The 14,796-nt window shown below is 42.1% G+C and overlaps 1 protein-coding gene and 1 long non-coding RNA gene across 2 annotated transcripts in view; both read left to right on the forward strand.

The window, feature by feature from the left end:
- Positions 1–14,796, forward strand: part of LOC5522345 (heat shock 70 kDa protein 14-B) — a 33,663-nt gene that overhangs the window by 15,850 nt on the left and 3,017 nt on the right. The window lies entirely within an intron of this gene.
- Positions 9,700–13,234, forward strand: LOC116604728. Its single transcript, XR_004291212.2, has 2 exons — positions 9,700–9,941; positions 11,199–13,234. It is a non-coding gene; the product is annotated as an uncharacterized LOC116604728 (long non-coding RNA).

Here is a 14,796-nt window from a genome sequence, read left to right on the forward strand (position 1 = left end):
TCTCATCTATGACAGAATTTCTTTCGCTGAGCTCTTCATTTTTACGATCTATAGCTCTTAGTCTTTCTTGGTTAGTTGTTTCACTCCGTTCCTCATTATTTTTTCTCATTTGCTCGGTGTTTCTCTCTTCTTCTTCTCTGAGTGTATTACCTGTAGCGTCTAGTTCATCGAGTTGAATCTGAATTTGCTTGTACTTTCCGGATCTGATTTTGTCGTCAACACTCTTCCGCACCGTTCTATCCTCATTATACAACCTTTCTGGTCTAGTCCAACCACCTTTTCTCGCAGAATAGAAGGAAATGAATTGTTTCCCTCTTTCATCCGTTGAAATCTGAACTAAATTTTCATCAAGATCTGGATATTTCGATAACAAAAGGTTTACCCTAAGTGTGTCCGTTGAGGAAGAACCTCCAATATTCTGTAATTCCATGTATTCGGGGACAACCCTCCCGGGGTTTCGTGTTTTCCATAAGTCGGTCAACCTCCTAATCACATAGCTTGCACCTCTACCAAATCTGTTTGAAATCCTTTCATTCCATGATTCTCTTCCCTCACCATCGTTTGGAATAAGAGAGTCATAATCTTCGTCTACAGTAGTATTCAAATCTTCTCTACCTTCTTCTGTTGTGGGATCAAGATCTATATCCATTTCTTATTTTGTTTGAAAATAAGAAATCTTTAAGTCGTGCCGGCTCATATCCACCTACTCGCTACATAGCCAAGAGCTAACATTCCACCTCCAACATATGCCATCTCTCCCATCTTTTGGTTGCTACTTGGTCTGTAGTAATCTGAGAGCTCAGGCTCTTTCAAATCAAAATCTGGATGTGTTTGAGCGTATAGTTTGAAAGCCTGATCGGTCTCCTTATCATTCTGGTCTGCACGAAGTTTATTATTATATTCTTCCCCCAACCAATCCTGATATTCCTGTCGTTTTTTCTGCCAATCACCCATTGCTTGTTGATACTTTTCAAGCGCTTTATCGTGTCTTATTTTTTCTTTATCAACATGAGTAGCGTCAGAAGATAAGTATCTCGCTAGGTAACTCCCTCCAACGAATGCCGTCGCATTAAGAATAGCTCCACCAATCATAAATGCTATACTCGCCATTTATTAATCAATCTATAAGATCTTTAAGTCGCCTACAGCGGTTTTGGCAAAATCTTTTGTGTTTCCAGATAATTTTTCAGATACATACTACCGGACAGGACAGCAACCCATTTAGCGTAGTTTGTAACACTTGACGAAGGGTCGCTGATGAATGACTCTTTCATAGCCTTTTTAGCAACATAACCCATACCGGCGGCTAATCCGATGATGACTGCTGAGTCGGTGATCGTTTTCACAAGTTTGTTTTCAGTTGACATGATTTTATTTATTACAGATTCAGATAATCTTTAAATCACAACATTCCTATTTTTGGCGTCGCGTTCGGGAGGCTAGCCCCTCGAGCGGCGGGCCTCTCGAAAGTTTCAGTCTCGTTGGCGTTGATCTTGGGCGTCTTTTTGTAAAAACGCATATACATATCCAATGCGGTGAGCCCTATTCCAACTAGAGCCAGTACAGTTGTAAACGATAGCTCTGGAATCCAAGCGTCCGAGAGGCTATCCCCTCGAGCTCCCTCTTGGTGGGGTGTCTCTGCTCGTGCAGCGTCTTCTGAACTCGCCTCCGCCTCGCGTTTCATCTCCCTAGCAAGTGCTTCTCTACACCTCCTATTATATTCGGCAACTCTCTTACCAGAAGCGACTTTTATAGGATCTTTCTCCTTAGCGGCACTCTTCTTCCTGGGGGGAGGGTCCTTTGTGATTTGCTCAACCTCTTGATTTTCGTCAGACATGATTCTTTACTCTGGATAAAGAATCTTTAAATCACATCATGCTCAAGAGCTTGCTCAGTTGTGCTCAAGAGCTTGCCCAGTTGTGCTCAAGAGCTTGCTTAGACGTGCTCAGGTGTGCTCAAGAGCTTGCTTAGGTGTGCTCAGGTGTGCTCAAGAGTTTGCTCAGTTGTGCTTGAAACTTCTTGAAGTTTGTTGGAAGTCTCCTGTGAAGGTGTTAGTTTAACATGCTTAGCGACCCGAAAGAGGGCACTAGCAAGTGCTACCATCCTTCCTCCCTTCAATACCAAGAGACCTGCAAAGTTTGACAATTCGCGTTTAACCAACTCGTCGTTCTGTAAGTCTTTGCTAAGCGCTTCGGTGTCATCTACAGGAACCACGTAGGAAATGACTTGAGACACCACTTGAAGTGCTGATTCTACTAATCCATCAGTAACTTGTTTGCCTAAGACAGTCTGGTAGCGAACAAAGTACTTTTCGACGTCTTTCGCCGAGAGCTTCTTGATATCCCCTAAACTCATGTCCACACCAAGAAATTCCTTCGTAGTCCCAAGAGATGCGAGAATAGCCAGCGATTCTCGTTTGACTTCAACATCGTCTTCGAGAGGCTCACCCTTCGAGCTCCCCTTAGACTTAGGCTCCTCTTCCATATAATCCTCAATGCTTGCCATCTTATTTTGTAAGTAGACCAAGATGTTTTTAAACCACTTCGAGGGGTCAGCCCCTCGAGCTCTCACCGCGTGGCAGGAATCTCCAAATAACGTTGGAATGGATGTCGTTGGCAGAAACAGAGTCTGGAATACTTTTCAGTTTTCAGCAGTTCTACAAACTTTTTACGAGTCTCGACGTCTAAGTCACCCCCATAATCTTCAAACAGTGTTTTGGTACCGATTTGAGATGGATTATGGAATGTAACCACACAGGCGACGTTATCACGGAAGGGCTTTGCTATGGATGTTAATTGTTGCGTCAATACCCACACTGATAATCCTTCGTGTCTCCCTGAGAACGCTAGATTGATAAACTTGTTCGAGCGTTGCTTTAGATCTTTCGATACAGCACAGTCATCCAAAACGAGTAACGTATTTGTACCAGAAAATAGCACCGCACAATCTGTTAGTAACTCGTTAATCTCATCGGTGTTACTAGCATCCGGCGATAATACCAAGAAACGTTTATCTCCGTGAGCAAATCTACGATAGGACTTGTTTTTCGCATAAGTCGGACAAATCAACACAATGTATTCAAACACATGCCGGAACGGCCCTCGGAGCTGTTCCGTGAGGTACTTTGTCTTCCCACAATTAGTAGGTCCTGTGATAATACAATGAAAAGGAACTTTTTCCCGTAATTCTTCCATTCTTTTTGTATTATCACACAAGTCCTTTTTAATACATGATTGCTCTCAAATTCGAGTTCATAACCTCCATCAACGCGTCGGCTACTACAAACATGTAGCAGGTGATGTTTCCCGTTCCTCCAACTTTCCGTTTCATTTCTAGTTTTACTCCGTCCCGCGTGTTGTTCAAGACCAGACCTCCTCCGTGAATGCTGTTATCTGGATGTGCCCTCAAGTCGACCCACAGAGCAAACTTGTTATTAGCGTAAAAATCCTTTTGCTTAACACCCTCTCTACCGAAACGTTTCTTTACCGACTCCCAGAGGTCCGGCGGTGTCATCCCCTTGGAGTAGAGACGGTTTGGCATGCCATCCACATTAATGTTGATCGATGTGATGCTTGGATTGACAAACTTTTCGGAATCCCTTGCTCCTCCTGTGTAGCTCTCTGTGAACAGACACAATATCCCTGTCATTGACCTCCTCGGCAGATTAATGTGCTCGTTTATGACACCATCATTAGGTTTGGAAATGGTGAACGTTTTGTGGAGAATGACGTTCTCGTAAAAGAATCCTCTACCAACCTGATAAGCCGACAACGCCTCACGAGCCAAGTATTCACTTGAGATGCAAGCATATTCCAACTCGAGGTTTGTGATTGTGTACGTTGGAGTCTTGACCGTGTCAGCATAAACAACGACGTCGGAAACTGGGGCTAGAGTAATTTCAAAGATTAGCGGATGAGGTAACGCCTTTGGATAAAAGACCCCATGCTCGCCGAGAATAGGATGGTCGAGTGGAATGCAGTACTTGGTGTTGTGAACTGCTGCAAGAGCTACTTCCTTAGCATCTGATGTCGCTTTGTCACCTGCATTTGTCCTGAGCTTCCTCATGTTTTCAGAGGAGATACCTTGTTTTATTCTATCCTCACGATCTTCAGCTTGTAAGTATAAGTCGTGATAGGTTTGGAAGAGATCGTATCTTTGAGTATCCTGTAGTGTTTCTCCACCGAAAAGAATCTTGAGCCTTGACACTAGGTTCCGGCCAACGTTGTTGACGAGAGTATTATTCGCGTGTCCTGTGACGTTTAAGTCAAATAGTAAGGATACACTACCTGGAACAATCACTACATTTTCAGCAAGTTTTGGAATATTTATATAGAGGGTTTCTCCAGGACTTGCCGATGAGGGATTGAATGTAATCCGATTCAGCGACGATTCCGCTTTCAGGCCGAAGGGTTCCCGTGGGATCCTGTTTGGGTTAATTTTTTCTGATATCGCTTGTGCCATCTTTTATTTTAAGAAAAGAGAGATAATCTTTAAATGAGTAACGAAAGCAGGTTATCAAAAATATACTATTCCACCGATGGATACTGGAAAGGGTATTCAGCTATTTATAAGTTAGCTAGTGTCGCTAAAGTCAGTGAAGCCGAGGCTAAGAGGTGGCTTGAAAAACAGGCGTTGTGGCAGATCTATCTCCCAGCTCCAAAGTATGTCCCCAGACCGCATTGGACTGTGAATAAACCTAATCAGATTCACCAAGCCGATCTGTTGTTTATGCCCCACGATAACGTAGGCAGAAAAACCTACCGTTACGCGTTGGTCGTGATTGATATTGCCTCGAGATATAAAGATGCAGAAGCACTGACTACCAAGGATTCGAGTGGAATTGCTAAAGGGTTTGAAAAGATATACTCCAGAAAACTTAAATGGCCTCATACGGTGATTGTCGATCCGGGGACAGAATTTAGGGGAGAGGTAACGAAGATTATGAAAAAGAAGGGGGTTACCATCCAGCGAAGCGAAGCTGGGAACCATCGCGCACAGGCTTTTGTCGAACGCGCCAATAGAACACTGGCGGAGAGGTTGTTTTCTCATCAGTATGCTCAAGAAATGATTAGCGATGATCGGTCCAGAGTTTGGGTGAAACGATTGCCAGATGTTTTGAAGACTCTGAATAGTCAACCCATAAGAATTACTGGCAAAGAGCCTGTAAAATCTATTGGTTTGAAAGAGGTTGATATTGATCCTCCAACGTATAAGCGGCCTGTTGGACTTGACGAAGTTAGACTACCACCAGGGGTTAGAGTTAGATATCTATTAGCTCCTGGAGAAGAGGAAGGAGGTGAACGCAGACGAGCCACAGACCCTATTTGGAGTTTAAAAGTGTTTGATCTATCACGCAGTGTTGTTTCAGTTGGACAGCCTGTGTTGTACTACCTCTCCGAAGGCGCTCCAAGGAGGTCGTTCGTTAGGGAAGAACTTCAAGTCGTCCCTGAAGATACTGAGCCACCACCTAATAGCGTTCTGAAATGACCGTGAGCGAAGGTGTGAATACCATCATCACAGATGACCCGTTTATCATCCTCATGAGATAGAGCGACCTTGTTCACCGTTTCAGTGTAAACATCATGCTTATGACTTCTGATGACATTCATAAGTCTCATCTGAGGTTTCTTACCAAATAAGCAATCCTTGTAGTCATCGAAACCGATGCTCTTCTTGACGACTGCTCTCTTGACGCCCTTGCATTTCTTTTCTTCTTTACCTTCACCCATCTTGTACGAGTAAAGTTTGGCCCTCAGTCCTACAAATTCTGTGATTTGCTGGCCCCCAGCCTCATCTTTAAACATTCCGATGACTTTCTTGTTCACACCCACCTCAATACCAGATGGGTGACCCTTCGGAAAGTTGCTGGTGTCGAACATGGACCTCACATCCCCGCTGATGTCCTCGTAAAAGTCTTTCGTCTCGATCTCATACATCAGGCTGTCAGTATCAGTGAATAAGAGCTTTGCATCCTCACCGTACTTGGGCTTGACGAAGTTGTAGTGGAAATCGTACATGAGCGTCTTACTCAGGTCCAGAATGGACATGCCCAAGTAGACAGGCTTGTTGAAGATCAGCTTTGTCTTCTTCATGTGGATGGCGGCTAGATTCTCGCAAAAGATGGTGCGATGTTGATAGTTCGGCTTTGATATGAGCTTCTTGGCCTGCTTCTCGTCCGTCACCAACCGAATGTCCACCCTGTTCCTAATGTTCTCCATAGTCTTACCAAAGACGGAGTTGTTCATTAACTTGAAAAAATCTTTCTCAAAATCGTTTGTCGCCTTGGCTCTCAGATCGGTGTTCAAGTCAATGTAGGGCTCCAGCCAAGCAGACTCCTCAAAAGTGACACCCCTGTGAATCTTGGTGACTTTTAGCCCAAAACTCACATAAAGTCTCAGAGTCTCATGGTGGATAACGTACTTTGTCTTGTCGTTAAGGTTGGGGACCAACTTGTCCACATTGCCTAGCCCGATAGATTCCGGGGCTAGTGGGTAATCGTTGTGTAAGTCATGTAGGTGGTGAGGGTACTCCAAGTCAACCTCCAGAATGCATGGGCGGTCTCTCCAACCTGACAGCTCTTGGTCACCCATCCACCTGAAACCGTGAGTCGGTAAAGGGTTGCTCATCGCCCAGCCATACAAATTGTTAGCATCAAGGTAGGTGATATATTTTGTGGGTAGGTCAGGGTCATACTCCTTCATGTAAGGGTTATTTGCCTCCCCATGTCTGTTGCTTATCATGGAGACACCCCCACGGATGCCCTTCTCAATCATGAGCAACATGTCATAGTCCGTTAGAAGCTCTAGCCTCACCTTGGTGGTCTTCAACGCTGCATCCCAAGCCAACCCTGGCGCTGTGTAGTACCAAGCGGGGTCCAGACCGTAATTCTTGAGACAAACGTCCCTAAAGTTCTCGAAAACGTCAGCTAAAAGCAACACATCCGACTCTAGGTACAGATTGTGGTAATCCCTCATGGTCCCCATCCCGAAGACCTCCCACACTCTCCGCGCGTGCAGGTGATCCTCCTCCGATACATCGGTGTCGTTGAGTTTGGAGTGGAATGCCTCTCTCTGTGGGAGCTGTGTTGCGTCGAGCTTGCTAAAGCCGTCGAACCAGTCGTAAGGGAAAACACCCTTCCTCAACAACAGCTGGAGCCCCTCCCCCTCATAGTACTTCGCCATGTTTTTGAAGCATTCCCTTGACATATTACCTACTAGACTGTCGAGACTGGCCGACATAAACCTGAAACTGTCGATAAATCTGATATCACGTTTAACATCAATCTTGTTGCCCTCCTTGTTCGTGAAACTGTCGACTACAATCTGTTTTGTGAAAGAAATATACTTTTCCTCGTTATTAGGTATACAGTTTATTTTACCTTCCGATGTACCAAGGTTCTTGATAAATAGATGGCTGTCGTACCCAGACAGATTGTGAAAGATAACAGGAAAGAACTTTGGAATTTTGTGATCTAAGTTGCATGCGTTGTGAGCAGCACCTCTGTACTTCCCTGTAAGGTGGCAATGGTCCAAAACCTTGTCTTCCCCTAATCCACCCTCACAGATGTGGCAGTGAGTGGCGTCGTTATAGGCGATTTTGTCCTTCGGAGTCATTTTCACCTTCTTAGGGAACCTGAACTTATCGTAAATTTTCTTAATGTCTGACTCCAAAGACTCTACGAAAAGCTGTGGGATATCTTCGTCTGGAGATTCAGCTGTGTATCGTACAAGCTCGGATGGGGATATATCTCCGTCGAAACACTTGATGAGATAGCAGAAACCAGACGGTTTGTGCTTCTGGTATTGCTTAGTGAAGCTTTTACTCTCATCTGGGGAGCATGTGTCTATATTCTCTGTGAAGCTCTCAAAGTCGGCATAGACAACAAAGGGGACACGCATTTTTCTGTTGTAGTTTTTGAATTTAATGTGGGGTAGATTTCCATCCTTATCTATCTTAGGCATCTCTATTCCAACCGCTTCATGATTACCGCAGCATTCAGAATGTTTTTCTAATGATTGTTTGCACCGAAACGAGTTCAGACATCTACAGCATAAAAAACGAGTATGATGAAACTCATCAATTTGAGTAGATACTAATCTCATCATATTCTTTATCCAGCAGTAATGATTCGTCTCATCATCCGAGATGAGAAGTAAGTTGATTGCATTATCTGGATCCTTCTCACTGATTCTCAATGGATATATTTTGGTTTCGTATCCAAACACATTAACCGTATACTGGTTCTGTTTCTCGAACTTGTCAATCTGTTTTAGTGAGACGGGGAACTCTATCCCTGACCAGTCGAATTTCTCAGAGTTCTCTATCATTTGTTTACTGAACCTTTGAGGATCTTTCTCCCTAGGATACACAGCAGAGGTTACTGCCCACTTGAAACATTCGTGATCATTCTCGTTCTTAACATTGATGATCGCCTTCTTAGACGCTAGTTTCGGCGGTAGCGGAATATAGGAAGACCCAGAAAGCGGTTCAAAGGGATCTATGTTGATGTCAAAGTATTCCACTTGGTCAAACTGCCATCCGGAGCCTTGCTTCTGGAACAGCTCAACTAATCCGAGTAAATAATTTGTCATCGTATCGAACAAATCAGAGAGATCAGTCGACTCTGTCACAATCTCGGGCTTTTCTGTATGAAAATATCCCAGTTCTTCTTCGATCTGAGCTGTAGCCGGATCCTCTTTTATAAACCCGCAAGTAAAGATAAACTTCACTTTGATAGGCTTTTTTTGTTGACTGATGAGCTCTAAGACTTTCGGTTTGATTCTGGCGATGAATGTCTTGGGGTCGTAACCTCTCTGCCCGGCTATTCCGTGGGTTTTAAGATACCCCTTCAACGCCGTCTGTTGTTCCTTGGGTGTGAAGCGATCTTCCACCTCCTCGTGTAGACGCTTAATCCTCTCCTTCAAACGTTTGACCCGTTTATCTGCAGCCTCTTTGGCGGTCTTTTTGATGGGCTCAGGGACATAAGATAGTATCCAATCCGCAAACTTGTCTAACTCGCTCTTGATCGAGTTGGCCGCCCTGTTTGCAAAATGCTTGAGTGATTGGACGCGGGAACTCCGTGGGGGTTGGGAGGGTTTTAGAATAGGGACATTAATCTCAGGTATCGGGCCGTCGAGAATACTCTCCGACGTGTTGGATGGGGTAATGCGGGGTGGTCGTGGCAGCCCTTTGACAAGTTTGGGTAAAGGAACCCGTCGGGGTGGTGGTGGTGGTGACGTGCTGGTCAGCGCCCCGACGAGCTCGTCTCTCCGCATCCAGTAATATCTTGGGATACCCCGCTCCTTGGCGAGGGCTTTCAGATCTTTCACCTTCAGGTTCTCCATTTCTATCAAACCAGCCATGTCTTTAAACCACTTTTCAAAAGCTTTTTTTAGATGTGAAGCTGAGAGGCTAGCCCCCTCGAGCTCCCCCTAGGTGCGACACGTGACAAAGTGATTGACAGGTGGGCTTGGCTATCACGTGACAAAGTGATTGACAGGTTCTTGACAAAGTGATTGACAGGTTTTTAAAGTGATTGACAGGTGGGCGTGGCTATCACGTGACAAAGTGATTGACAGGTGGGCGTGGCTATCACGTGACAAAGTGATTGACAGGTGGGCGTGGTCGTGCAAGAGATCTCTGGCAAACTCGCGCATGCGCAGGTCGCGAGGCTTGGCGGAGGTGTGCGGAGACTTTTGCGCCACTTTTGGAATGAAATTTGGGGTGATCAAAAAGTTGCGCCAGCTGCGCCAAAACCCTACTACTACTTTCGATTAGAGCGTGTTTTTCGTTCAGCCGATCGACCTCAGGCTTTTGTTTTAGCCAAGCCAATCACCGCACGTGTTAGTATATGCCAATCAGCGCCCTCGACTGAAATGTGTAAAGACCTATCTAATATTAGCGTGGTAAAACGTTGCCTGACGTTTTCTTATCGGATTAAGGTATGTTTTCAAAATTACAAGCTTTTTCTTTCAAATATTAAGGCACAGTATTCAAGCACTATGGCCTTTTTTTCTCGCTATGAATCTTCGAGTCTTCTTAATGGTTTTGGAACGCTTTTTTCCTATTGAGATCAAACATTGATTGTGATGACCAAAACTTGTCATTCTTGATAAAAATTAGTCCTTATGGGAGCTAATATTAAACCTTTCAAGGTATAGAATATTGCTTTCGGAGGCACAAGAAATGAGATGTCTGTATAAATCGTTGAAATTATGCAAGAAATGACTTGAGGGGACTGATATGTTGACCATACAGCACTGAAATGGCCTCCTGAAATGTCACCATGAAATTCCCAAATCCCATTTGTATTTGTATGATATTTCTCAATTTCAACTTTCAATTTTTAACTCACATATTTGTCTAACATATAATTGCATAATATCTTAGAATATATGGCCAGTGTAATCCAATAATTAAAAGGATTTTTTCTATTCAATTTTCTTTTTGTCTTGAAACAAGTGCTATAAATGTCAATTTCTGACCAAATTATTTGTATATGAAAGCTCCACTTGAAATTTACCAGCATCTCTCTCACTTTTTTTTTTAAGAAAAATATGTTTTTTTATACTTTCATGTAAGGAATTTAAGAAATAATAAATGTTGGTAAATGGTCAGAAATATCCTATGTATCCATATGTGATAATTCCGAAATGCAGTTCATTATTTGAGGGCATTGATAATCAATGTTACAGATTAATTTGTTATCTTGGTTTGTTTGTTATTAATTGTATCAATTAATGTTTATAAATTATTTGATATGGCTAATATTATTTAGGCAATTTAGACCGTGCAATTTAGGAGATTCATTTTCCAAATGTTTCCATGGTCAGGTTTTTATAATGTTTTGCTCGTGTCCAATCCAGCCCATTTCCTGTCTTTTAAAAGAATGCTCGATTGCACTCAACAACAATCAGAGTCTGGAAGTTTGACTGATGTGTATGATTTTGCCTTGTTCAATTTGAGATGCACTAGAAAAGGCCCAAAAGCATGCTAGAAACAGCAATACTTCTAGGAACCTGTATTATAGGAAAGACAGATATAGACAGGCCAACACATTTAGAAATTATCTCTTAAAGAAAACAAAAATGTTTAAATATGAATCAAAATAAACAAAGGAAATATCAATAATTTACCATAAACAAATTGGAAATTATTTGACTGAGTGAGATCTTACACTACATTTTGTATCTTTTTAGATGACAAGCTAAGTTTGATGAGGCAGGAAGATGGATACATCAAACTTATTGAAGATGGCATGCTGCCAAGCCCAGAAGATCTACACCAAATACAACAAGTACCCCCGACCCCCCTTACTTTTACCCCCAAATCAGGAAAAATAGATATCAACAATATGACCCTTCCCTCTGAAAGCTGCGAGGAGAAGCTGCTGCTCCTTTCTGAAAAAGTAGACAGCTGCAATGCAGCTATAAGTGTACTTCTGGATAAAATTAACAACATGGAAACTACACATCACCGTATATTAGATCTACTCAGCCACACTTACACACCCACACCTACTCCGCAAACCATCACAGCTGCTGTGCAAACAATACCCATTATCAAAACATCTGCAACTACACAAACCCCTCCAATTTCCAGCACGACTGATACATAAACCACACAAACCCCTCCAATTGCCACCACACCATCATTAACCACACAGACCACCCTAATTGCCACCACACCATCATTAACCACACAGACCACCCTAATTGCCACCACACCTGAAGCTTCAATCACACAGACAACCACAATTGCTACCACACCATCATTAACCACACAGACCACCCTAATTGCCACCACACCATCATTAACCACACAGACCACCCTAATTGCCACCACACCATCATTAACCACACAGACCACCCTAATTGCCACCACACCTGAAGCTTCAATCACACAGACAACCACAATTGCTACCACACCATCTGCTGTTACACCATCAACATCATTTACAGACAGCCTTCCTGATATACAGTTTCCCTTTTTCCCTGTATTACCATCATATTCATCACTTATCTTGGATCCTTCACCACCTGATCATCAAGATTCTTTTCACTTTCCTTCTTTTAATAGTAGTAATTGCTCTCTGCCCGCCAAACACTTTACCAGATGACACTTTTCTTTATAACTTAGGTAGTATTTGTAAGTCCAAGACAAATTTTGCAGTGAAACTTCTTTTGTGTTTGTACCCAAATCCGGATGATTTATTTAATGTTAATATGAATGGTGGGAAAGGAAAGAGGCCCCTTAATCCCATGGCCAAAACTTTTATTTTTGATTCTTTTTTCAAAGTCTTTCCTTCTGCAAATATCGAGGACCGCAAAAGAGATTCGAAGGTTGTAACAAATGCTATCAATTCCCACCTGGCAAAGTACAAATCTAGGAAGTAAGACAGCACAATATTTCCTCCCGGGTATTGGTGGACTTCTTCCATGTTGACCTGACAGGGGTGCTCATCATATTTTTCAGGGGTCAAAATTAGGCCTCAAGTATTATTTAGGGGGTATCAGAGAAAAAAAATAGGCCTTTTTCTTAGAAATGATATTTTTATTTAGGCTTCTGAGGTATTTTTTAGTGTAGCAATTTTTGGTGTGCAGGTATTTTTTAGGGGTATTTTTCGAACTTCATGGCGAGCATCTCTATCACATTTGCCATTGAGAAGCCCCCTGCCCCCCGGATTTGCTCACCCTGCTAGGATTTTGAACATTTTTGTTTGTTTGTCCATTTAACTACCTGGCTATGAGCCGGAGATTCAAAAGAATCACTAGCTTGTGAGGAGATGCAAGAGAAAACAAGAAGAAATGGTCTGTCTTACTTCCTAGATTTTGCATCATGTACATTTCTTTTACCCAAATGCCATTAAATTGATAGAAATTGTTTTATTTTTGTCTGTAATGAGGTTAACTAAAATATTACCTCATCTGAAAGCTTTGTTCTTCATTTTCGCCAGTCTCATACTATTCAAGTTCAACTTAAAGGGGGGGAATGAATGATTTCTGGATAGTGTAGTGCTTTCAATTCAAGAAAATATTTTTATTCTTTGATGTTATTGTATTTATACTGCTGTCATGTTTGCCAATGCCTTTAACTTATTTATTCAAACTAATTTATTCTTGTGTAATTATTTATTAGGCAACAATTAATGACCATTGACAGGCAGTTTATTAAATTGTATTTATTTAATGGAAATTAAATATTATTATCTTCAATAAAAAAGGAAATAGAAAAACAGTCTATTTTTTAAAAGAAAGGTGTTCTTTTATTCCTACGTTCGATTTTTGTCAGTGTCTGTCAACCACAACGCTATAAAATAAGTAACAAACCTTCCCATTTTAATGCAATTACAACCAATAAAACCACTCATACCCCCAAGCCAAAGAACTTTACAATCATGTTAGGGGGGACTAGTATTTTTTGACAGGGATTGGAAGGGAGCGGGGGGGGGGGGGGGGGCAATACAGTAGAATACTAATAATTCAAACTCCACACTACTCCAAATTAACTCCAATTCCCTTGAACTACTCAAACAATTAATTCTCAAGGGTGGTGTTACATTTTGTGTGACTTCTCGAAATAATACTGTTCAAGCCTGGTATAACTATAACCCAGGGCAAAGCAAGATATGACTACTTGTTATATATTACAATGAAGATGCTCTAGTAATCCTCTGATCTCCAGGTCGTCGCTCTGGTGTCATGGTTTCCACTGACCATTTTCTTTTTTTTTTTCTTTTTTCGTAAAATCTTTTAGCACGGTCTCTTTGCTGCTGTCTTTTCTTCTCTTTTGATTGTAAAAGTCTTTCGCGTCCGCTTAACTTAGGCATGGCTTCTGTAACAGCGATGATAGCGAAAACTCAGAAAGGCACGATGGGCAAAAAAGGCAAAAAAACGCGCGAGGCACAAAAACGCGCGATGGGCAAAAAAAGGCGCAAGGCAAAAAAGGCAAAAAAAGGCGCAAAGCAAATAGGCAAAAAAAGGCGCGATGTAGACAAAAAGGGCAAAAAAAGGCGCGATAGATTGTGCAGTTTTGTGATTTTTACCATCGAAAAAAATTTTAACGCTGTTAATCGTTCCCCTCTGTAAACATTTCTTCCACTACTTCCACAAAAAGTACATCGCCTTAAAGACAATTTAAAGTGCATTCCATTTAATACATTGATCGAACGACAAAAAGAACAGTTTATTTTTAATCAGTAAAAAATATAGCGATGTTTATAATAACATAGCCTCTAAAAGGGGACGTTTTTGCGACCAACGTTTTTGTTTTTGCTTTCATTCTTTTCAAACAAAAATATCTTCCCAAACTTTGGATCCGAGCTGCACATAAGACGATCATTATCCTGGTGTATTTACACATTTGTAGCTTTTTCGGGATCATAGTTATTATCACAAACCTAGCGTTAGAATTTTTGTTACGCTCTGATGCGCAACACCGTGCGCAAGGCCTATTATGTAGCCTGGAAAGAGCCTAGTGCTTCTCACATCTTTTTTGCTAAAATGTTAGTTTGTATAGACTTACAGGCATTTTGTGTGTTGCACTTTTCTTACACTGGCGTTGCCTATGTTGCTACTGAGGCCATTTTGTACCCCCAAGTTGCACTCATGTTGTCCTTATGTTGCTTTCATGTTGCACTTGTATTGCATATTCCACCTAATACAGTCTTCTATGATTCAGGTCATCAAATTGGGCGGTACTGCTTGTATCCCCCAGTAGCACTCGTCTTGTCCTTATGATGTCCTTGTGTTGTTTCTTGTTGCCCTTGTATTCTCAAATCTCAGTCATTCAAGTGAT

Source organism: Nematostella vectensis, chromosome 15 (assembly GCF_932526225.1).
Source record: "Nematostella vectensis chromosome 15, jaNemVect1.1, whole genome shotgun sequence".
In the NCBI taxonomy this organism is placed as follows: Eukaryota; Metazoa; Cnidaria; class Anthozoa; order Actiniaria; family Edwardsiidae; genus Nematostella; species Nematostella vectensis.